The sequence below is a fragment of the Triplophysa rosa genome, linkage group LG22 (assembly GCF_024868665.1).
Source record: "Triplophysa rosa linkage group LG22, Trosa_1v2, whole genome shotgun sequence".
Lineage (NCBI taxonomy): Eukaryota > Metazoa > Chordata > Actinopteri > Cypriniformes > Nemacheilidae > Triplophysa > Triplophysa rosa.
The window spans coordinates 11124631-11151036 of NC_079911.1; the positions used below are offsets into that span (position 1 = coordinate 11124631).

The 26406-nt window shown below is 38.2% G+C and overlaps 1 protein-coding gene across 1 annotated transcript in view; it reads left to right on the forward strand.

The window, feature by feature from the left end:
* The first annotated feature begins 140 nt into the window (after window positions 1-140).
* Window positions 141-26406, forward strand: part of mtus2a (microtubule associated tumor suppressor candidate 2a) — a 62960-nt gene continuing 36694 nt past the window's right edge. Inside the window, exon 1 of the mRNA XM_057320758.1 lies at window positions 141-251. The gene's annotated coding sequence lies outside the window, so the exon portion shown is untranslated. The remainder of the gene's footprint in view (window positions 252-26406) is intronic.

Sequence of the window (26406 nt, forward strand, 5' to 3'; positions counted from 1 at the left end):
TGCCATGACAACAACCGACTGGTGACGGATTTGTTACGCAGTGGCGTTCTACCTGCAGTTCATCGCTGTGGCCTGCAGGGGGCAGCGGTGTTTACATACTGAATGTGAGAGTACCACAGCATCCCGGATGAGAGAAAGGTGGGCAGGAGAGAGATGCTGCACTCGAAACAGCATGCTTGAGCGCCGATCCTTCAGTCTGTCGGTCGGCTGTGGAAGAGAGCAGGTTGAGTAAGGACAGATACTTCTGTAAGGTGAGTGAACATGAACCGGATTAGTTATCGTGGTTTATACGAGGAGCTTTTCTGAAATGTGTTGTTGTTCATGCTTCGATAATTGAACATGAATGCGTTTTATCTCGCTTTTTTGTTTTTCAAGAGCATTTTGTTGATGATATAAGATCGTTTTCCTTGATAAACAATGTTAAAGGAGACAACACCTATTCGAATATAAATGTAGCCTATTATTTGTATTGAACTTTTTAAGAGATTTTAACAAGAGTGCATAAATCTATTGGTGTATAGTTTAAATTATAGTAGAAATCTAAATAACTATGTTTTTGGTGATTAATTAACATTTCTATTATCATAGTTTAAAAAAAATAAAATGGTTAATAATACTGTGATTACTATAGTAAGACCACGGTAAATTTCTATTTGCTAGGTTATGTTACCTGCAAATAAATTAAATTTAATATTTAAACCATGGTAAACCTTTGAAGAGTAGGAGAAAAAAACAACTTCAATAGTTACGAATGTGGTTTAGATAATTGTTTTTTGTTTAATATTTCCTTCTGTCATGGCTCTGCTTCCTTAGTCATGTTTTTCTTGGTCCTGTAGCAGAGCCATGACAAAGTCTTTGGTTATGTGTGGAGAGAAACATATTATTGTCCATTTGACAATAGTGTACGTTCTCTCCAGTGTCTTGTCAGTGACCCCATTCCTCTCGTTTCCTCGTTATCCTTCCCTGAGTGTTTAATGTCTCACACCTGCCCCATGTCATTATCCCTCGTTTGTGTTTCCTATAAATACCCTCTTGTTTCTTTGTCTTGTGTTCGTGGATTGTATCTGTACGTATGTGTGGCTTATGTTGGTGCGCTCACCCGTGTTCCTGTGCCTTGCCTGTTCGTGTTTTGTGAGTTTTGTCCCTTGTATTATTTAAGACGTTTGGTCGTGTCCTTGAGTTTAGTTTATTTGTCTTGTTTTCATTTTGCCCCCTCGTGGGAAGTCTTTTGTTTCATTAATATTTCTTAGTTCTGTTTTCCCCCATTGTGGGTGTTTTTGTTCTGTTTTGTTCTGTTTAATAAATATATTTGTTAACCCCTTCACTGCCTGCCTGCAATTGGGTTCTTTCCTGCCAATCCCTGACACCTTCTGCTTTAATTTTCCCCATCATACCATCCTGCTGCTTTATGTTCACTTGACCTACACAATTGCTGTTAATAAAATAAGGGTAGGTGTCAACTGGTAACGTTTGCATGATGATAGACAGCAAAGAACATAGCTAACCTCGACCTTGTTGATGTCTTTATCTGTAAATCTAGATAAATAAATGTACTCATTCCTGAGTGTTTATAAAAATATATAAAGAAATGAAGAGTTCATTTGCAAAAACAGATTTTTACTAAAAACGAAAAAATACAGCTAACTAACACAATAAAACACTGTAAAAACATGATAACAATAATAAAAAATAAAAACGGAGTATCTGTTTTTGCAACAAAAAAAAACCTCTTCGCACATAAACTGTAAACACTGAATTCTTACTCTAAACATATAATTTATTCACACACACTTTCTCTCGACTGATGAGATAAAGATGTAAACATTTCGCTTAAGCTGTCTAAATCTTCACTTTGAGAGCTGCTGCGTCTATGGGACACACCAGAATAAAGGCACAGCCTCAGGCACAGCTTGGAACTGCCTCATTTAGCCTGGAAATGAACTTGACGATAGACACATCCCTAGCAACCGCTCCTACAGGAATAAATGTTTTTTTTTTGCATTAAGAAATCTTTTCAGTTGACTTTTAATTAAAGTATCATTTTATGCCATTTTCTTTTGCTTGTGCTAGACCATCGTGACAGAAATGAGAGGAATTGAACATGTCAAGGTTACATGTACACAAATATAGAATCTGTTGCAACTTGTGAGTCTGGCAGATGCTTTTATTTAAAGCAAATTACATTGTGTTTAGGGTTTACATTTTATCAGTTCATGCATTGAATTCCCTGGGACTCGAACCCATGATCTTGTTATTGCTAGCATTTTGCTCTGCTGTCTCAGCTACAGTACCGCCAATAATGTTGTTGTTTCTCTAGGGTTTGTGGGGGTTTTTTTGTTACAAGCAGAGCTCAGATGGATAAAAAAATCCAAGGGTGTGTTTGTAGGAGATGCGATTTGCCAATAAGGCTTAAAAAGGCTTTGCACTCGAACAGGGTTGTGATCCTGTCACGGTCCTGCCCTCTTGTTTCTGAATTTCTAGTCGTGTGGCAGGATCGGGACAGAGCCCTTAGGTTTTATGTGAGAAAGCCATGGGTTGTTTATGTTTTGACATCTCATGTGCTTTCTCGTGTCTTGTCATTGGCCCCGCCCCTCTTGTTTCATGTATTGCTTCCCTGCCGTGTCTAATGTTTCCCACCTGCCCTGTGTCATTATCCCTCATTTGTCTTGCCCTGTAAAATGCCATCATGTCTCTTTGTCCTGTGCTGTTGGATTGTGTATGTACTGTGTACCCTGTACCGTGTGCTTCGTGTTTTGCCTTGCCCATGGATACCCTTGTCTCGCCTTGCCTTCCCTTACCTTACTTGTTTAAGACGTTGTGTCGCTGGTTGTTTTGTTAGTTTATTTTTGCCCCCCCCCCCGTGGGAAGTGTTTTGTTTCAGTTTTTATTTAAATTAAAGTCTTTCGTGTTAACCCCTTCACGCCTGCCTTTATCTGGGTTCTTCCACGCCAATCGTGACAGATCCAGTTGTGAATCAATAGGATGGAAAGAATTTACACTCTGATGGAAAGGAATTCAAGTAAATTTAGGCTTCTCAGCCCTAAACTGGTCTTCCAAACTCGACCTGTCTGTGACCTTGAACCCAGCTCTGAATTGTCAACAACAATTGAAATCCTACCCAACACAGGACTGCTTCTTTAACCTGTCCCCAGGATGCGATCACAGAGCTGGAGAGCTTCTTGCCAGTGGAAAACATCATATTTTTCACACTTTACCTGTTCTGAACCGCTCCTCTCCTGCAGTGAGGTCTTGTAAAATACCCTGTTTCTTTCCTATCTTCCTGTGGCAGCTCTCATCCCCTGTTCCCCGTCGAGACGCCCGTGTGGCCTCTGATCTTTCAGCTGGATCTGTCTACTCTCCCTCTCGCATGTCCATTTTCGTTCCTTCCCTGCTTTTAATTTATTTAGCACGGCTAGTACGATTGTGCTTCGCCTTTGTCACGCAAAGTGAGTCAGGAATGCTGGGATCAAATATTGCTGTGTTGTGCGATTCCTGTACTTTTCTCTTTTACCTGGGATTGATTTCTTGTTGTCGGTGCATGAAATGATACGTGTCCTTGAGACTGAGAGGAAATGGAATATGAACTGTAAGCATGATGTGTGTGTGTGTGTGTGTGTGTGTGGCCTTGTTTTTATATCCCGGTGGGAACCTAAACCTGAATGCACAACATCACATGGGGACTCGTGTCACTGTGGGGACCAAAATTGAGGTCCCCATGGGCAACGAAGCTTATAAAACGTACAAAACAATATTTTTTTTAAATCTGGAAATGATCTTTAGGTTTAGGGGTAGGGGATAAAACATACAGTTTGTACAGTATAAAAATCATTACGCCTATGGACTGTCCCCACAGAGATAATAAAACAGAGATAATAAAACAGAGATAATAAACCGGGTGTGTGTGTTTCTTTGCTAAATCAGAACTTTTTTACTATATTAAATAGTTTTAAATGCGTACACAAGTGAATCATCTCAATAAGAAACTAGTCATGCAGAAGAAAATATCTTCCCCCATTTCAACATCCCATCTCTAGAGCATTTATTATTTTCGTTTTATGTAGATCATAATGGTTTTGTTTTTTATTTTATGTAACTCTCAATGTGGTTAGTAAACAAGGATGCAATTAAACTTCTATCATGCATTTGATACATTGCACCGCCTTGAGGAAAACCTTCTCGTTGTACTTTTTTTAGTGCTCTGCGTTTGGGGAAAGATTGAAAAATGACTCCACCGGAACCGGCTCCCAGACACCACGCTCTCGTTCGCATTTCACGACCGGAGATTAAATAAAACAACTGTAAAGCATGCGATTTGAAGAGCTTGGGCATCATGGCCTTTCGTCTAATGAACGGCTGGCAAGGATGGGTGCGTAGAGCCGCTTGGTAATCTCTAGAGATAAAACTGTCCGGATGAGTGGGCAGAAATGGTGCAATTTGCTTGAAATACACATAAGTCGAGCTATAGACTCACTTAAAACTCACCTTAAAGGTCTCGCTTTTTCATATACGTACATGGATATTATGGATTGCATGAGAGTATTAAAAAGCAAAATTTAACAAGATTAAAACAGCTATAGGATGGTTTATATTTTTCGCAGTGATGATTGTACAGTTTTTGATTCTGAGTTGTTTGGTAATGTGCTTGTACATATCTAGCTAATGCCTTCGAATGTTTGTGTTTACACAGGTGCTTTGTGTATAATCTATAAATCAAGAGTGATTTGCTTGTCTGAGCCTTTTCATGCCGTTGAATTGATGTACCGTTGCGGTCTAGATGGGGTAAAGCCTGTCATTTCTCACCGCGGTTATTAGCGGTTGCCTCTTTGAGAGAAAACCGAGACTAGTTGATAAGTGTCGACTGAAAGCTTCCGATGTTTTCCCAGGAGCGCTTCGGTAATGGAAAGCCACGGCTCAACCTCCTCTGTCCTTCAAATTGACCTTGATAGCTCAGTTGCGTGTTGTGTCTGCACAGTCTTGACTTAGTTTACATCCACAGATCTCATTTCCTGTGCACCACCCAGAAGAAAATTGCCACTGCTCTTCTTTCCGTGGCTCACACTTGTACTTTGACACATTTGAGTGCAGCGTGGAGAATTAAGTTGGCACTGTTCTTTATATAAAACAGCAGGTCAATTCAGGGTTATGGTGCGATTTCTACCCCCCGATGAGCAAGTTACTCTTGGTTTCGTACTCTCTAAAGCCCTGAAGTATTTTTAAGCATCGCTCTCTTCCTCCAGTCTCTCTCTTCATACAATCACATCATCGCTGATGGTCCTAAAGGGATGGTTCATCAAAAATATGACAATTCTGTCATCATTTACTCACCTTTATGTTATTTCCGACCCATATAGTATGTTGTTTTCATTTTTTCTCTCAGAATTTTCTTTGAAAAAACATTTTTTATCATCGTCTTGGTGCTTCTAGACATGGTTGCTATGAATTGTCATTGCATAAGGTGCATAAAGATGCCTCCAAAATGGTCCTTCCTTTTTCATTTGCTCATTAACTAATTGTTACATTCTTGAGTGACCTCTCTCTTTTTGTTTTTCTTTTCTCATCCTTTTCTACTCACTCCTTTGTTTTCACAGGTTTCGCATTGCCTTCATTTTAATTACAGTCTCCTTTGTCTGGATAGGAAGCAGCTTCTCTCCATCTTCTAATGAATCACGTCACTGTAACGGTTATGGCCCACCGTCTCGGGGCAGACAGCCGCTGAGGTCAGAGCCGGGAGAGAGCTTTAATGAAGAACTCACTGACCATGGTTACTGTATTCGTCTGATACTCCCTCCCTTCCGTTTCCAGCTGATATTAAGCTCATGGTTTATAAAAGAGAGAATCCCATTTGGGTGTAGAAAACATGATTTTGAGGTTATAGGATAATGTGGAGTGATGATTTATGGGAGATTGTGATTGGTTGACAGCTCAGCGGCGCTGAGATGGTGGAGAATGAAAGGTTAAGGTACAAACTCAAAGGTTAAACATGAACGGAGGCGAATTTTTAGGAGCGTACGACAGGTTCCACTGCAGGCAGCCACATTCCTTCATAGTGTATCATTGGTAGAATATTTTAGCATTTTTTTATGACTGGTGTATGTTTCGTTGAAGATGAGAAGTGTGCGTATGAGTGTGTGTGTGTGGGGCGGGGTCTTGATGCAGTACGCTGTCACTCGTCTCCTCCGCGCTGTTCTGCACGAGGCATTGTGTGTGTACTCAGCCATGCCTTTCTGTTTACAATACTAATGCATGATGGGAAAAAGAGAAAGAGACTAAATCATGGAAACATAGGATAAAGCTCTGTTGCATCTTTTATAGACAAACAAAGAAAGACTAGAAGACTATACAAAAATACGAGTGGTTTGTGTATTTTGAGAAGTAATGAGTATGTTTGTTGTTTGTTTCATGATAAATGAACGTTGTCCTGAAATAAGATGGTTTTGTTGCTGAATATATGTAGGGCCAGACATGCTGCATAATCACAATGGAAGAATCTCAATAAATCTGTGCAGTTAATGGCTGAGATTTGCTGACACCCCCCTGCATTCCCCCGTAACTCCCCAGACGCTCTGCAGAATATTTTAACCCTTTCAGGCTGTTTTACATTCCACCTGTGTAGAGGGAGGGATAAGCAACACCCCAGCCTTCCAGGACAGTCACAGATCTTTGTTTAGTGACGCCTATTGTCTGGAAGATTCTCAAATAAGAGGATTTTAGATAATAAATAAATAACACTGAACCTACCCATATATACAATATATATATATATATATATATATATATATATATATATATGAAGAGTTTGGATCCAAAAACAGAAATTTTTCAAAAAGCATGTTTTTTCATTTTGCATTCCAATTAATATTACTCGAACTGCAGTTGGTTTGTTTTGATTTAAGCCATAATAACTAAAAAAATACAGCTAACTAACACAATAAAAACATGATAAAATAATAAAAAGCATGCTTTTTGAAATATTTTATGAAATAAATTTTGTCATTTTTGAACCAAACTCTTCATATATAGATATATATTTAGATAGAGAGAGAGAGAGAGAGAGAGAGAGAGAGAGAGATCTGGATTTGATTTTACATTACAGAATCTTTTTCTTCGTATAGATGCCCGGTGGTCTTTGATTCTGTGTTGCAATGCAGTGTGTGATCAGGGGACCTTGTCTGACAGATGTGTGTGCGTGCGTGTGTGTGCTAGAACAGAGGATCCAGCATCAGGACAAAGATACAGCGCACATGTGGCGGGGTTGTGCAGATGTAATCCCCCCGTGATGGAGGGATGTCTAAAACCGCATGTTACTTCTGTGTGTGTGTATACATACTGAATTCTCTATAAGCTGTGTCTAGACAAAGAGCTGCCCTCGCTTAACCTGTGACTGAATGAGTCTCGCTGCAGTCATAAAATGCATCTGCCTTCCTTGGTGAATCAGTTGAGGTGCTGGCGGAGAATGAGAGGGACAGAAAAGTGGAGGTAGAGAGGGGGTGTTGGGGGAAGGGTTCGAATCTTTCTTTGTTTCATTTTTCATGAAAATCCTGTGCGGGGCAGCCCCGTCCTGTGAGGAGATTGCAGGAGTAATTACTGTTGCAGCTTTTTATAGGTGGAGGGGGGGATTCTAACAACAGGAGGAACAACTGAGGCTAAATTTGGTTTCAATTGATTTAGATTATCTCTGGGCTCCAACACATCTGTCAACACAAGTGTCATGCACCATTTTGATCACCCCATTGAAAGCTTTGTAAATCACGGAAGGGCATTTCACTATTTATTAATTCAGACAGAACATTTATTGTGTATAATAAATAATGAGCCTGTTTGAACTTTAAAGGGACAGTTCACCCCCAAATAAAAATTCTTTCATCATTTACTCACCCTCGAGTTGTTCCAAATCTGTATACATTTCTTTGTTCTGATAAACACAGAGAAAGATATTTGGAAGAATGCTTGAAACCAAACAGTTCTTGGCCACCATTGACTACCATAGTAGAAAAAAATCACAATGGTAGTTTGGGATTGTTTGATTTCCTACAGTTTGCTTTCTTCAAAACATCTTCTTTTGTGTTCAACAGAACAAAGAAATGTATAAAGCAATTTTTCCTACTATGGGAGTCAATGGGGTCCAAGAACTGTTTGGTTACAAGCATTCTTCCAAATATCTTTCCCTGTGTTCATCAGAACAAAGAAATGTATACAGATTTGGAACAACTCGTGGGTGAGTAAATGATGACAGAATTTTCATTTTTTGACACTTTATTGTATAATTTTAGTTTAACGTTTTAATAATGTTTCTTTAGCACATTGGGAAATATTGGCGCATCATGTAAAGTGGTCTTTCAGTTTCTTAAACGTGCAGTTTTTAATGGATTTGATTTCCCCCCCCCTTTTATCCTCTCACAATCATTGTTGCATGCTGAGCCAATATTACATTATTAATAAAGAAAATAGACGGATGAAAAACGCATACACAGTTTTTTGGGTAAATGTGCTTTGGGCATGATGTGATGTTTGTGCTCGAGAGAGAGCGAGAGGTGTTGTGTGTCTCGCAGAAAGTGTCATTTTCTCACTGTGAGGTGTGAAGGGGGCAGTAATTGTAGGGATGAGGGTCAATGTTTTTGTTTCCGGCTGGAGAAGCAAGTGTGTTTGTGTGTGGATGTGTGCTTGTCTTCCTCTGTCAAATGTCAATCACACCAAGCAAGTGTGTGTGTGTAGACTGTCCACGATGCAATTAGGCACGGAACGCTGGCATGATAAGCTGCTGCGTGTCTGTGATGTGTGAATGACGTGTGTGTGTGCGTGTGTGTGTGTTTAGCGCGTGCCTGCAGGCATTCTGTTGGTAATTGCCTGAGTGCAGAAACATCAACATGCTGTGCATTAGTTGACTTTTGAGGCGTTTGCATACTGTTATAAATAGTTGTATTGTTGTCTGTCTGTATGTTCTATGATTAAAATGATTTATTGCGGGACATTTTTGCAGCGTTTTCCTGCTTTGTAAATGTAGAATGTGTGTGCGGTACAGGAAATGTGCAATTTCTATCTAAACCTCTGTTTTGAAGTGGATTACACTGCAATTCTTTATGTGTTTTGTGAAGGCTTTTGTGTTGAAAAGAAAATTAGGTAAGTTTCAGAGATATAGGATGTTCTAAGGAAATACTAGAAATGTAAGACAGCATTGTTTTTAAGTGGGTGCTGTTCTCATCATGTGACCTTCAATTGAATCCATTGTGTTCTGTGATATAATGTGTAGCTGCGGTCTCGTATTCTCAAGAGCTTTAAGAGCTTTTCATGAGCCTATTCACATGCTGTAAGAGTATAGAGCTATAAGAACACAGATTTAGACACACTAGATACCAAATGTGAGTTTATATTGAAGCACTGACTTGATATAGTTAGCCTATATAGTCACAGTTTGACAGAAATGAAATATAATATACTTAACTAAATGATAAAAATAAAGACCCTAAATAATGAAGCATTATGTTTTAATTATCTTAGAATGAGCTATTTCTGTCTACATACGCCGCAGGTCCCCTTACATGGAATTCGGCATATTGTTTCTACAGTAGCTCTAAACAGACAAACTGCACTACAGAGCGCGTTTCATAACTACGTTATCTCCTCGGCAAAGCGAAAAGACACCTTTGTCAGTCACCATAGTGCCTCGAAAGGGAGCGATGAGCAGTGGAGTGAGCCATTGTTTACAGCTTAATTTACAGCAATTTCAGCTTTATTTTCATTATTTTCAATGTTTGACATGGCCTTACTCAGTCAATATTAAAGATATCAAGATATCTGCACCGAATGTTTTTACATTATATAGGATCGGTTTATTTAAAAAACCCTAAATCCACAAAAATGACTTTAGCTGGGGTTTTTTTTACTGGCAGGGTCACAATTGTTAATAAAACTTTTAAAGACCCACTGATGCATTGAAATGTTTAGCTTTGTTAAGTATGTTGATGTAGTTTCTACTGACATAGAAAGTTGGAAGACCCCCCCCCCCCCTTTAAAAAAGCTAATAGCCTAACGTTTAGATTACCTCACAGTCTGAAGTCTGATGAGAAGCAGAGTGATGTCATAAAAATTGTCATTAAGTTTTGAATGCATTTTATATGTGAATTTTGTCTGTTTGTATGTTTTGAAGCACACTAGTTTGTAGATATTCTTAAAGTTAAAATATTTCTAATAAAAGCCAAAAGTATTCCATTTTGATGTCATGGGAACTTTAATGCGCATAATTGTTTTGCTTACTCTGCTGTATACAAGCTGACTCAGGTTGTTCCTGTAGTGGACGAGAGGCAATGTACTGCATCAAGTGTTAGTAGGAGGAGTCTTAAGTGATTCTATGTACCCTTAAGAATGGTGATTGCCAGGATTATATTCTCCTACTGAACTTTATTAAAATCTCTTTCCTTTAACTTCAACATTACTGTCAAAACACTTGTCATTTAGGACCTTTACAGTACTTTTCCAACAACCTATCAATCAGCATCTGGCTTAGCATGAAATGACTGAGGTATGTAACTGGATTCCATCAGACCTGTGTTGCTGCGGAGGGCGCAGGGGTGAACAGAGACGTGTAATCGTTCTGCATATCTCCTCGTTATTCACATCTCTTTCTCAGTCCGTGGGATCTGTTTATCCCACCGAAATCTTATTTCAGACTCGCCAAGTAATAACTCCATCTATTTCCCCCCACCAACCTGACCTTCTGATAAATGGATGGGGGATTATGCATCTGACAAATGGATTTACAAGTGACATAATTAGGATGGATTTGGTGGCAGGGGCGCAGTAGGCAGATCCGTTCGTAGCTCTCGGCAGGAGGGATTCATTTAGAAGCCGAAGTGGGAAATCTTGTTAGAGACAGCAGCAGGGATTGTTTTCTTTTTTCACTGCCACCGCAATATGACTGTTTCCCAAATCTGAGCAGCACAAGAGGCTAATGAGAAGTGTGGGATGCGTTGTGCTTCTCGGTTTTGGAGTTAGCTCTGGAGATTCGAATGAGTAACGTGTGAATCAGAAGATTGTTTGCTAGAGGGCCTTTTCTGATCCTTCAAGCTCTCAAGTCTTACCTGTGCCTTTTGTGTTGTCAGAGATTGTATGCGATGCCAACAAATGCGTTCATATCATTTGCAACTAAAACAGTTTATCCATAAATGTTCATATTTTAAAAGAATAATTAACTATTAGTTTGAAAGTTTATTATTGACTTTCAATTTGTTGAAAGGGAAACAAATTAGTATTCAAATGTATATTTTGCATAACTTCAGAAGACTTGAACTATAGGCTTATATTTAAATGTCCAGTGTATGAAATTTAGCAGCATCTAGCGGTGAGGTCGCGAATTGCAACCAATGGCCCACTCCACAGCTCACCTCTCCCTTTCGAACCACTACGACGGGTCTCACAGCACAAAGATGTAGTCACGTTTTCGCTTATTTGCCGAAGGAGATAACATATTTACGAAATGTGCTCTGTAGAGCAGTTTGTCCATTTAGGGATACTGTGGAAACAACTGGTGAATTCCATGTAAGGAGACCCGCGGTGTATGTAGATAGACATACACATTTTTTTTTTTATTTTTTTTATTTCTTTTGCTCTGTATACTGTGATAGGCTATATGAGACCAATTTTCTTTTTTTGCACTTATGCTTTTTGTTGTCCTTATGTTCTTCCATTGTTTCCCTCATCTGTAAGTCGCTGTGGATAAAAGCGTCTGCTAAATGACTAAATGTAAATGTAAATAGACATAGCTCATTCTAAGGTAATAAAAAAATAACACTTAAAAGAGTAATATCACATCTGAAGGCATAGTTATATATATTATATTGCATTTCTGTCAATAGATCCAAAAACACAGGACCTTTAAGCCCTATGGTCTTTTATTGGGGCTTTTTATTTCCAGTTGGACATCCTATAGTTAGTTACTATTAACTGTTGCATTGAAAATGTATCCATTCTTTAAAAAATTGTGTTCCAGACCGATTAAACCCCAAATCCCACATGTAATAAAATTAACTTGTAAAAATACTCAGAATGGGTTTTAAAGGAATCACCAGGATATTGTGAGTCTCATGCTTAAGCACATTGTGTCTTGACGTTGCACCTTGTTTCCATTTTTGGTAGGAAACAATAGCGGCACGGTCACCTGTTCCCCTGAGAGAATCAGGCCGCTACCATTTGTGCTTTGGTGAAACGTAGCCCGTAGCTTTATTCTCGGATCAATGAGTCCTTTCAGCCGCACTGCAGGTGCTGAAACTGCATTAGCTGTTCTCCCACGAATCTCTGCATCTCTGACCCCTCTCTGTGTCTCCATACCCCGGTTAATATTCACAGGAAACACTGATATAATGAGACTTAAACCTGCCGTGAACAGAATCACACCTGGCTCTGCTGAAAAACAAGTTTCTATGTCTACAGTCCCATATACTGTATGTGCTTGAGCACCTTAAGAATTCAAAGCTAATGAACAGCTTGCCTCAGCTTGGATCAGCTAGATCTAGCTATCAGGTTCTCAAACACAGCTACTAGTTTAAATCTGACTTTTCTTCAGGGAGATTTCCAGATTTTGGGTGACAAGAGTCTAAAAAGACTTTAGATTAGATAATAGATTTAACATTGTTTATTCAGCCATTAGGGTAAACAATGTCATAGGTGACCAAAGCTTCTATTCCTCTTTAGTTCTTTGTTATTAGGGCAATCTTGATCAACAGCAGCGAAAAAATGTAATATGTGTAATAATGAACATTATAAAACGGTCAGTTCTGGTCCTTGATTCTGATTGGCTGAGCGGAGTTCTAAGCCGTTATAAAATACCTCAATATATAACGGCTGACCGCACCACATAGCCTAAATATCATTTTATTTACTTTATTTTATGAAACCTTGCTAAGCATATGGAGTAACTGTTTTATAAAAGCAATAAGCCCCGTGAAGCAGTGGGTTACAGTGCATTTTATAACAGCTACGGGTTTTACTCCGCTTCGCGTCGTGCCACAACGCCCTTAGCTGTTATAAAATGCACTGTAACCCACTGCTTCTTGGGGCTTATTGCTTTATTGTTGTTTAATGTTGTCTCTTGGTTATTAAAAGCAGTTATGTCAGTGATGTTTCGGACATATGACTAGTCCTCCAACATTCAGATCCTGACTTCAGGTCCATGCAGCCATATGTTCATCTACACGGACTGCCAGCCCAGCATGAGAAAATGTGTCACATGTGATATGTAACATTATCAAACCTTTGGTTATGACCTCATTTAACCTATACATATATGATTGTAGAGTGCTTTCTGCGAATTATGATTTTACGTTTTTTTTGTTTGTTTGTTTTAAAATGGAAAATAGATTTTACACCAAGGGCTATGTAATAGCGAGCTGTTTTTTTGACGAAGTCACCTGAGGCGTAATAGTCATGTGACTAATAAGTATGGAGCCAGAAAAAATGACCGAACGTACCCTTCGCAAGCCCATATCCCATGGTGTGATGTCATGTTTTTTTTTAGCATTTGTCGATGGGGAAATATACGCTTTAAAATAATGCAATTATTTTGTAAGTGTTTTTTTTTTAAAGTATTTAAGTGTGATTTGTGTTGCTTGCATAAAGTGCCAGAAGAAAATAGGCTATAAGGGCCCTTTTAAATGCTCTTTGTCAATACAGTCACACAGGAATTTGTGACATAATTCATAAACACACATATTTCATGTCATTCAGCATGATTTTTAATCTAATGCATTTTAATACAAAGTATCCTACATATGTATAACGCAATCTGATGGGAATTTGTATCTATTTTACGAGGTGTCTCATTCGTGTGAATTCATACAATCTCATTTGTATGTTTTATTATTGACTTTCCCCCATTGACGTTAGGTTTAGGGGCGGGGTTAGGGTGGGCTTTTATTGTTGCTTTGCCACCTCGTAAAATGCATACATTTTAGCTAAATTAGCCTTTGTGCCTGTGATGTTATAGGGTTTGGGTGAGGTAAGGGGTGGCTTATACTGTATATGTACACAAATGTATATACACACGCGTTCTGTATATCGAATGTTGTGCTGAGTCATAGGAAAAAAGTCAGGGTAAGTGATACGAAAAAGGTTTTGCTGAATGACATGAAAAAAGGCGGAATTCGTGTCCATGAACACAAATCAATAGATTTTAAATTTCATGACTATGTCCCGAACTGCTGTGACGTCGGGTTGTCTTTGTATGTGTCCATAATGGTTACTGCATCAACCTTGACCTTTTTTATTACAGTAATGTTTGCAAAAGTACACGGCAATGTGTGTACAGTATCCCATCTCAATGTTTACACACCTTTATTTTAGTAATTAGAAGGTTGATTTGTTTGCTAATGTTATTCTATAGTGTGTGGTTGATAGTCTGTGCAATTTTGTGTGTGTGCGTGTATATGTAATTTGGAGAGCATGGCATTGTGGGTAGGCACAGTAGGGCTTGACTCGGCAGGTCAGGATTTGGAACCAATCTGCTATTGTTGGCCCAACAGCTTTCTCTAACCAAGCGAGGAAAAGCCTGCCCATCCCACACACCGGTTCCTGTGGACAAATGCTTTTTTTGGGGCAGAGTAATTTTGTTAGAGAACATTGAGATATCTCGATTCCTTCCTCTCGTGCTTCTAATTCAATCTCCTGCCCCAAACCATGTTTGTTCTCTTTCTCTGAGGGCTGCATGATGAACAGACCTGACTTACTGCTAAGTGGCTTTCTTTGATTTTTTTCTTTAATCCTCTTTGTGGATCTCCCTCCTTCCTCTGCTTCTTCCATCCTTATAAAATAATGCACCCCAAACTGAAAATTCTGTCATATTTGCTTTTGACAGCATTAAAATTGGTCATTTGTCATCATTAACCCCATGCCGTTCCATCCTGGTATTATTTTCTTTCTTTGAGAAACACAAAAAGAGATTTTAGGAATAATATCCAAGCTCTTTTGCAATAGACTTCAATGCCAAGAGGGTGAAAAGTTCACTATATACAGTATTTGGATAAAAATGCTTTTTTTTGGGAAGCATAAGACCATATTTCTCGATCATAATGGGAAAAAAAAGTTTAATAAACCACCAATCTTTGCTCAGCGGAGCTGTTTATGGCTGTTTGTTGTAGGTAAGTTGTCACTGTCATTTGTTGTCCGTCGACACGTTTGACTGCGACAGTTTGAGCGCTGCGTGCTGCCTCTGCATCTGTCTCCTCAGTTCTACCTACTTCGTCTTTGTCTCAGAGTATTGCCTCTGGTCTGCTGCTTTATTCTGCCTTTTCCTCTGGAGACAGTCATTGATCAAGCGCCAAACACAGATAAAGGGAATAGTGACTATTATTCAACGCAGGATCTGATTCTAGCCGACAGTTTGGTCAGATAAGCTAACGCATTGTGTCTTTGCTTGTCAGAGACAGTACAGTATGAAATTTGTTATCAAATATGCTCTAAATATTGTCATGATAAACGTAACCTGTTTAAAATGTTATAAGAGAATCTTACTAAATGTTTAGCATTGCCAGAAAATGCAACTTTTGTCAAATTTTTGCAACTTCCTCACAATCTGTGTAATATAGACGGTTTCAGCAACAACAACATTAACGAACGTTATGTGGAATCAATAACTGTCGAGTAGTTTAATTTAATACAATTGATATGCAATAAAATTAGAATTAATATGAATATTAATTAAATATAAAATAACTTTTTATATTATAACCAAACACAGTTCGTCTCGTTTTAATTTTCTGCAAATAAATCCAAATAAAAAGCAATTTAATCATTTGGAATTTGAGAGAAATGTTGTCACAAGTTCACAGGATAAAACAAAACTGATCATTTTACTAAATTCAGACTACCTGAAAAATAAACATTTCTGAGGCTGTCTGATATGATATGGGGCGGTTTCCCAGATAGGAAAGTTTAAGCCAGGACTAGGCCTTAGTTAAATTAGGATATTTAAGTCATTTTTAAAAACATACTTTTTTTTTACAAAATAACGTTGCTGGTGTACATCTCCAGAAAAAACAATCACACTAAGATATGCCAGGGAAAGTTTTTTACGATCAAGACACCTCTAACATTTAAGTTAGTCTGGCAGGCTTAAACCCTGTCCTGGAAACTGCCCCATAATGTCTGTGTCGGCAAATGTCTAAGGCCACATCCACACGAAGCCAGAGCTTTCTCCATCCAATCTTTTTCCTTTTCAAGGCATCGTCTCAAAAAATATCTGCGTACACACGAAACCACTGAAACCGTCTCAAAACGATGTAGTATACACTGTAACCTGTCATGAACGTGGGTGGTGAGGACAAGGACAGAGGACCCAAGTGCAGACAGCGGGTAAGGGGTTAACAAGACAGACTTTAATTATAACTAAAAAATACAAACAAAGACCCACGTGGGGGAACATAACAAAACATAGCAACAAGGACAGGGACTAACTAGACTAGAAATAATAACAACACTTGACATAACCACAATAAACTAAACTAACTACAGAACAGTAACTCACCCACATGACACAAACAGAACACAACAGAACAATGAACCAGCACGAGACAGAAGACACAAGGGCATTATAAAGGGGATAAATCAAGAGGGGACAGGTGCAGGACATGAACTAATTAACAAACAATAACGAGACGAAAGGGCGGGAACAGAGACGCCACACCGGAGAGTGGAAGACCATCAGGGACAAAACGTCACTCTCCACATAAAACAAGAGGTTCTATCATGGTTCTGCCACTAGGTCAAGAGAAGCAAGACAAGGTGGGGCAGAACCATGACAGTAACCCCCCCATAATTTTTTTTACAGATTTTCCACGTAAAAGGCAAAAAAATACTTTTTTGAAATACGGTCAAAAAAAGGGGCCTCAAATCTACAAGAAAAACAGGGGAAATGTAATTTTACAGGGATTTTTATTTTATTTTACAGTTTATTCTTGAAATACAGCTATACGCATCTCCGTGTGGATGGCCTCTAAATATCTTCTCATTTAAATAGTCTTAGTTTCATAGAATCTTCAGACATAATAGTCGAAGACCAGAAAGACTAGAGAACGGGATTTCGGATAACTCAGTTGTTTCACTTTAATGGGATCATTTTCTTATATCTCTCCCTGACTGAATTCCATCAGTGGTGAAGATGAGGGTCTAGCCCTGCTGTACCTATTTGGGTGACTCTTCCTCACAGATAAATAACCCCAGAATGAGATGTTATGGCGCTTGGGTGGATTTAAATCACGGACACACTGGAAGCTATTTTCAGTAGACAATGCTAGCTGAGGACACGTGTCACCTAAAGTGTTGGTGCAGAGCTGCCCAAACTGGCATTAATTACCTGCTTCTGTCCCAGGCACTGTTTCCCGGGAGCAAACAAATCCTGATCTCTGATTTGCCACAGAATAAAAGAACAACAGCAAATGTCACCTACAGGCCTATTTATAGGTTAATTTGTCCCCACCGTCTGTGAACTGTCATGCTAAAAAAAAGAAACTGTGTGAAGGATGGTAATGATCAGGGTCAGATGTTTAAGACGCAGGGATGGCAGGTTGCTCATCACTTACCCTCACCTTACAGAAAAAGGAGTTCTCCAGCCAGGAGAGTCTGTGAGATGGGGTTGCCATGGTAACGGGACAACGGGACCTAAGAATTATTTTCATAATGACTGTGTTACTAGGTAATCCCATTGTCTGGTATTCTCCCTGACATCCGCAGTTTAACAAAAGATAATGCTCAGCTCAAAGAATGTGTCTTCTGAAGATGCAATAACAATAAATCATATTTTAACCGTATCGTCTGCCACAATTCTGTCGTTACGGGAGCTATTATTACAACAGTAAAAACTTTAATATGTGGTGTAACATGCTTTTAGAATCATCGTGTCATGTATTTGTTTTATGTGGGTAAATATCGTTACCGTATTGTAACTTTTTGTCATTTGTATACCATTGTTAATGTCTGTTATCGTAGCATGTTTTTGATTGGCTAAGAGAATATGCTAGGAGACCAGCTTTCTGGTAACTTTCCATTGCGTCTGATATCCTTTCAGCTCTAAACAAGCACCTCTCCTTGAGGAGGTCAAAGCCCACGAGACACACACATGCAAAATAAACACTCACACAGAAGCACGTACAGTTGTAGTTTACCAAAACATTTACTCACCCACATGCCTTTTGAATACTTATGATAGCTTTGGGTGAGGATCAGATTAACATTTGTTCGAAGTTGTTACTGATGCAATAATTACTGACATCTGTCCTACTGTTGGTGTTGTTGGATTGCTTGTGAGAAAATAGCAATGTTTGATAGCTTTCTTTTAAATCAGGGGCCAGTTGCATAAACTGGTCCCACTGACTAGCAATTAGTTAGCACTAATACGTCTTACATTTTAGATTTTAATTTGACCAATATACCTTTTTATGTGACTGACTTAAAGAAGTTATGACTAACTTGAAAGACTAGTCTAAGCAGTTTATGTCTTTTCGATGAATTGTGTTTGTGTGCGCGTGCATGTGTGTGCGTCTGAAAGCATTTAGCCTTCTAATATTCGGTTTATCTTGAAAATCATCATCCATCACGTGTTAAAGGGATACTCCATCCAAAAATGAAAATTCTGTCATACTCTCATCCTCAAGTTGTTCCAAAAATGTATACATTTCTTTGTTCTGTTGAACACACAGAAAGATATTTGGTAAACTGTTTGCAACTGACATTTCTGGGTCACCATTGACTACCATAGTAGAAAAAAATATATATATTTTGAAGAATTTCGACAAACAAACAGTTCTGTGGCTCCCAAATGACTACCATTTTTTGACTACCCCAGAAATCTCAGGTGCTAACATTCTTCTAAATATCTTTCTTTGTGTTCAACAGAACCAAGAAATTTATACAGGTTTGCAAATACTTGAGGGTGAGTAATTCATGGCAGAATTTTTATTTTTGGGTGGAGTAGCTCTTTAATGTGGTGGTGTCATAATCTGGGTTGTTCTTGTCTGAAGGACCAGCCCATTCCTGTTCTTTAATAACATCAGTACACCATGTGACCAGGTTGATGGAATGAACACTTGTGGAAATCACACTGAATGATCAGACTCTCTAAAGGCCCAATTTGTTAATGACATAATTTCTCTCATGAATGCACACGGGGTGGCTTAACCTCATTTATGTAGAATTTCACCATGTATTGTAATTAATGTATGTTAATATGTACTACATATAAACAAGGGCATTTTGTTTTTTATAGGTCAGCATTTGTTTTGTTTTTGATTGTTTTTGATGTTTTATTATTTTGGGGTGAGCTGTTTCTTTGTAGCATTTTAAGTCATTTGATTTAGTACATCTTATTATATGAATAAGTTTAAACCAAAGACACTGTTAGGATAAAATGGAGATATGATGAATGTTTCATGTATCCATGTATTAGGATTAAATCATTAAAGGGACAGTTTATGCAAAAATGAAAATTCTGTCATTATTTACTCATCCTCAAGTTGTTTCAAACCTGTATACATTTCTTTGTTCTGCTGAACACAGACATATATATTTGGAAGAATGCTTGTAAACAAACAGTTCATTGCCACCATTGACTACCATAGTAGGAAAAATTACAATGAGTCAAAAGTGCCCCAGAACTGTTTGCTTTCCTACTTTTTTCAAAATACTTTCTGTGTTCAAAAGAACAAAGAAATTTATACAGATTTGAAACAATTTGAGGGTGAGGAAATGAAGACAGAATTTGTAAATATTGGGGGAACTGTTCCTTTAAAGTAAAGCTTCCCCACACAATTTCTTCATACCATGTTAGGGAATGTTAAGAATTTTTCTATAAAATACTCCCATAGTATCCCCATTTTAGCCCTCCCCCTTCTTATTTAACACCTCCCCCTCCTTTTCTCACTATCAATATATTTATCTCATTTTTCTCACCCCCTTTAACACCATGTGATTCCCTTTAACACACCTTGTCTGCTCATTCCCACATGTTTGATCTAGCAGGCATGTTCTTGTTCTCTCTCTCGTCTAACTTAATCTCTGTTTCCTCATAAATTTCTCTCTTGCCCTTTGTCTTTTTATATGTCTCTCGCTCTGCAGACTAGCCTAAACATTTCAGGCATTCTGGGAAAATACTGCTGCTGTATGCCAGATGGTTCTCTTGGCAATCGATACGGTTCAAATGAATCGTTTTAGTCAGCAAACCACATGCAAATATTTATCCTCCTTTGTTACAAGACCTTCAATTATCTCTCACGCACTTGCAATCAGTTTGCGATTTATGTGAAATGCAAATGCCACACTTGGTTTTCATACAAATTCAAATATGTAAATAGATAATTGAAGAACGCATTATTTAGGTACAATTTATTTTCAGCGGCAAAAACATAAACAATGTTATGTGGCCCAAATTTAACTTCCGGTAGACCTCCGCAAAGAATCATTAACTGTTGAGTATTTTTTATTTAATATACAATAAAATAATAATATAAATCAATATATTTTTGTCACAATACTGAATAAACACACATGCAAGGCTATGTCATTTTATGAATGAAAGGTGTTTAGCAGAATTCGGTTTCACTTTCTATGCAGACCTATGTGTATTATAAATGCATTAAGGTGCTTAGTTTTTTCAACATGCATGCTTTGATAGACCAATTTCACCTAAACAGCACAGTCTCTTACAGTATTGTAATACAAATAAATCAACGTCTGCAGTATTGAGGTCGAGTCTGTTGATAGCTGCATGAATTGGGGCGAATTTCCAGCCATTCTGTTATCTGTATCCGGAATGAACCCTGTTTGTAGTCAAAACATGACTAACAATCTCACTCGCTTGTCACAATGTTGTGAGGCGCTGTCAAATCTCGTCCCAGCGGAGAACAAGAGGATTCTGACAGATAAACTAGAGCACGCTCGACCTCCGTAAAAAGGCATCCTGCATCTCGTTTAGTGGAAATGTATGAACCATTTGTAGCTGCTGCTATACATCAAGGACAGGCATTTTATATAAGTGTGCACTCCTGGGATTTCTGCGTCAGACGCACTTCAATATTTGTGTAAATTTGTGAATTGCTCATCTTATTTTAGCTCATAGAGGTCATCTCAAATTTTTGCTTGGCTGTGCAAAAATGCTGCATATAGTTAATCCTACACATTTTGCCTCTACGGAACAATATACAGCGTATGTTTGTATTATAATGGTGCTGTCATATTGTATGTCGTAATTTGTCACCTGAGGTCACCCTTACAATGTTAGTTAAACAAAACAACCCCAGCTTATAATTTTTCACCCTCTCTTTTACTCAAAAACACTTAAACACTGTTTGTTAATGTGCCCATACGACTTCTGTGTTATCTTCGTCTTTGCAAATGAGTAGCAATGTTTACTCGTACCATAGATGTACAGTCGGGTCCAATATTCGCAACTGCTCCATTCTTCACAAGCAGACTCTTTCCAGGGCCTGCATTAAATTTTTAAAATGTAGTTTTCAGTGGACTATCCTATGGACTGAGGAAAAACTTTTTAAACTTTTATAGAAGTTATACTGTATATTTGTGCAGCACAGTTTGACAATTTGATTCCTCATTATAAAATAACTCGAAAAATGTGATGTGTGCCATAAGTGAGGATGAAAACCTTTCATTGGCCCTTATAAATGATCTCACATGAAAGAATACTAGAGATCAGTCCAGTTAGTTGCTCAGATTTGGCCTGATGCATTCAGATTTAAAGGCATAGTTCACCCAAAAATTAAAATTCTGTAATTATTTACTCACCCTCTTGTCGTTTCTAACATGTATGACACAAAATATGTTGAAGAATGTCAGTTACCGAACAATGGCAGTACCCATTGGGTACTGCCGTTGTTTGGTTACCAACTTTTTTCAAAATATCTTGTTTTGTGTTCTGTGGAAAAAAGTAAGTCATACAGGTTTAAAATGACAAGAGGGTGAGTAAATAATGACAGAATTTTCATTTTTGTGTGAACTATCCCTTTAACTATCTGGATATTATGGACACCTTAAATTATTCTGAACAGTCTCCTCTCTCATTGCTTTGGCCCATTCTGTCACATACTTCTTCTACTGACTCTATGGCATTTGTTTTTACTCTCTACCTTGATTGGCACACACATCTTCAATTCATAACAGGAAAAGAAGAGCTTTCAAGTACCATTAGTTTAGCTGAATTAGGCCTGAGCCTCCGCTCGGTTCCGCTCTTCAGGCCCACCCTGGATCGCTCCTGCCGTGTCCACAGGACAGCAGAAATATGGCGACAATTACCGTGAACCGTCAATAATTTCTCGAACAGTGTGTTTTCGATTTAATTAAGCCTATCTCCTTAACTCTAATTGTGTCGATTGAGTAATTTGAGGACGCTCGGTATTCATTTTCTGTTATTAGGAGTTAAACATCAGAAGGGGAGAGCTCGTGCCACGTCTTGTCACATTGTCTTCAAGATTGGCTGGCATGCTCGGTCAGACCGTAGCATCTGTTCCCGCTTTGATTGGCTTCTCTCAGGAACCCTCATGGTGCTGTTTGGTGCAGATTTTTATGCTTGCAGAGCACATTACATTAAACACGGAGCTGAGCTGTTGTTCCTCATGCAGCATTGATTTCTTTAAAAAAAATCTTACAAAAATGTGAAATATGTGCCAAGTTGCACTTGTTGAAAACCACAATATGTAGAGATGAGTTTAAACCACTAGATGCTTTCATTTAGTCTTTTTCCTATAATGTAATAGAATAGGAAGTCACAAGAGGCGACGTATTACAGTAAATTAACTTTTTACCACAGTAAATAGCACTTTACAGTATGCTGTTTGCGTTGCCAACTTAGCATGTTTATAGAGATTGTCACATGTTTGTAGTCCAAGAAAATATAGACCAATCTTTTTTTTCATAAATATTACAGAATTTTTAAGTATTCTCAAACATTGTATGTTCACATTTTTTAATCTGCAATTCAAAACTTTCTTTGGTCAAAAAAAAAACAATTGTGCATAAAAAATGTGTGCATGCCCAATGCCCAGTAAGCTTATAATAATGATTTTTAGGTTGAGGTTTTTTTTACTATTTAGCCTGAAATGTCAATTTGACAACCGTTTTGAAAGATGTAAACAGCACTGGTCAAGAATCACTTCCTGTTATGTTTTTTTTTACCACATGCCACCCACGTGGGCCGGAGCGTGCCCCCGTGGGTGGCAAAACACTCAGCAAAATGACTGCTTACAATATCAGGAAATGCAATTCTGTGCAACATTTGTGTCCAGGAACACCTGATTCCTTTGTAAGTTGTAGGGAAGTCGTAAGGATCACCGTCGAGTCCAGCTGCTGGTAATTCCAGCAAATAATTGCGTGTTTCTTCGTGTCCCGACATGTTCACGTGGGAAAGTGACGTCAATGCATACCCTCTATTCCCACATATAATTAGGTCTTAAAGTCCCCTTGAACTGGAAGTTGCGATCGTTTTTACTTCCGTATTTTTACAAATTTCCAAGTGAAATGGAATTTTGAATGAGAAAAATAGTGGGCTTTCGTTTTTCTCTGCGATTTGATTGGATGTATAAATACAGCCATTGCATTTTGAAATGGAACTAGCAGCAGACTGACAGTTGAAGGGGAGGAGTTAACGGATGTCTAACATACATCATTTAAGATGGATAGTCATTACAGGAAGGAAGTGCATTTTCAGATTTTAACTAAAGATTATGAGGGCTCATGATTTTTAAAAATGGAACGACCCACATTGATAAACTATTTACAATAAGCTGCAATATTTCATGAAAAAATAGGCATTGTCATTTTTTAATTTCACTGGGACTTTAAAGATGTTTTTAATTTAGTCTTAAGTGTTCTTTTGGTTGTATTTTGTTCTAACATTTGTGTAGTGTAAGAAAACAAAACGAAACTTAAACTGAGGAACTAGACTTTACCACCATGAGTTAACACACTTTTCTCTACAACAGATTTACCTGCTGTGAAGGTTATATTTTCATTACTGGGGTCTGCATGTGTTAATAACTGTTGATTTACACCTCTATAGATAAAGAACTGTGAGTTTAAAATTCAGTGACCCTTACGCTGATAAATCTTAAAGGGGCCACATAATACCATGATAGTTATATTAAAGTCTCAATGCATTTTGATAATTTTATCACCTTATAACACATCTTTAAGCAAAAATGTTTTTTATTTCTTTGTGCCTTAAAATGAATTTACAGCGTTACAGTGTTCTTTCATCACAGGTGAACAGGAGTGTATAAATCTCACATTGGGGTGAATTCAGTTTTCTAATGATTCCTCTCTTAAAAGTATACTTTTGAGTACCTCTGTTGCTTTAAAGAATACATATGTAAGCAGCTTCGCTTTCTACCTGAATGTAAATGTTTTGTGACTCTATTACAAGGATAGTTCTGGTCTTTGATGCTAATTGGACAATAGTAATGGTTTATTCATAATGTTATTTATGTTACACAGCTACATGTAGTCATTTCTGACATGTCAGGGACTGTATCTTCTAATGGAAAGATGGAATTTTAGTGATTTTACAAATTACATTTTGCAAAGCATTTGTGTCAAACAAACTTTCATCAGTCGAAAAAGCTTTTCTCTGTATGCTAATGCATTGCATTATTGTATGTTCTCAAAACAAACCCCATTAGCAGAAGATGAATAAAGTGAATATGGAGAGGTATTTATGCAGATGGTTAATGAGCATGCAGGACTGGAGAACAATTCACCTTTTTCGCAATGCCCGAAATTACCGTATACCGGCTGATGCTTAAGACTTCCGGTTCGCCGCTTGATCCCATTAGTTAGGCATTAGCAAGTTAGCTTGAAAGCTTTTAAACGGACATTATAATACTTTTATGTCATTTAAAACAGCATAATGTCAAAGAGCAGTATCTAAATTATTTCACAGGGGCCGCACGGGCATGAGTTTTTAACTTAGACCGTAAAAAACAACTTTGTCTCTCACTATAAGAAGTTGGACAGCGACATCTACTGGGATGATGACATTAAACTCCAGCCAGCAGGCACATTTGATCGTCTTATGAATGTAACGTTAGACGGCCAATTCATAAAAACACTTTACACAGCGTTAACATTGGACGAATTCTTTGCCATCTACATCAACAGTTCACATTTCTAAAGCGGAGGTTGCTGAGTCCAGTGTTCTTAACAGGGGAGTCATAATCTAACGGGAAGATTTTGGTACCCATACCAGATAAATAAACCTGATCACATCGCGTTGGATCTTTTATAAAATAGCGCTTGGAGACATCTGGATTCTTCAGTGTGACTGGTTTTTGTATGTCATGTAGCGATACAGCTGCTGTGTTGTCAAACGTGCCTTTAATTTATTTATAGAGCTACAATGCTAACTTGGCCAAACATACACTTAAATACATTACATACAAAATACTTTTAAATAGTGTGTATTTCCTGCATCATCCAATGCGAATACGTATGTTTGAATACAGCACAACTGTAATATTAAACTTCAACATTTGATATTATAATAAATTATTATGTCACTTAGCCCTGGATATATGCTTCATGTGTTATAATAGGGATGTACTATGCAATAACAATAAAGTAAATATCGAAGTAAACAATACTGTGATGTTTTTGAGATGTGCAGAATGCAGTAGAGCTAAGCCCGAGCCGTCTTTAAATGTTATTTACTTTACGCTCTTGCTGTGTCACGTGGTAACTTTATTTTTACCCAGAAATGTCCTCTAACATAGTAACAAATACAAAACGGAAGTGCGGAGCATAAAACAGGAAGTCACTCGCGGTAATGGCGCCCTCCATGGAGACGTCAAGAAAAAGGTGGATAGCGAGACATTTATAATAGCTTGTTTCTCTTGCCCTTGGTGCTCACAGATTGATCTCTCAGCATTGGCTTGATTTATTAGCTCGACACGTATTCACACCCGTGCATGTACATACGGATCAAACGTGTTGCGGTGGCCAATTAACAGGATCAACAACACTAATCAGATCTGACAATATAGACAGACGGCGGTGAGAAAACGGGGGGAGGAGTCACGTTACTGGCGTTATGTAGCTGCTTCTATCACATACCCTTCTCTCTTGCTGCAAGCAATATGGCTTTGATATACACTCACCTAAAGGATTATTAGGAACACCTGTTCAATTTCTCATTAATGCAATTATCTAATCAACCAATCACATGGCAGTTGCTTCAATGCATTTAGGGGTGTGGTCCTGGTCAAGACAATCTCCTGAACTCCAAACTGAATGTCAGAATGGGAAAGAAAGGTGATTTAAGCAATTTTGAGCGTGGCATGGTTGTTGGTGCCAGACGGGCCGGTCTGAGTATTTCACAATCTGCTCAGTTACTGGGATTTTCACGCACAACCATTTCTAGGGTTT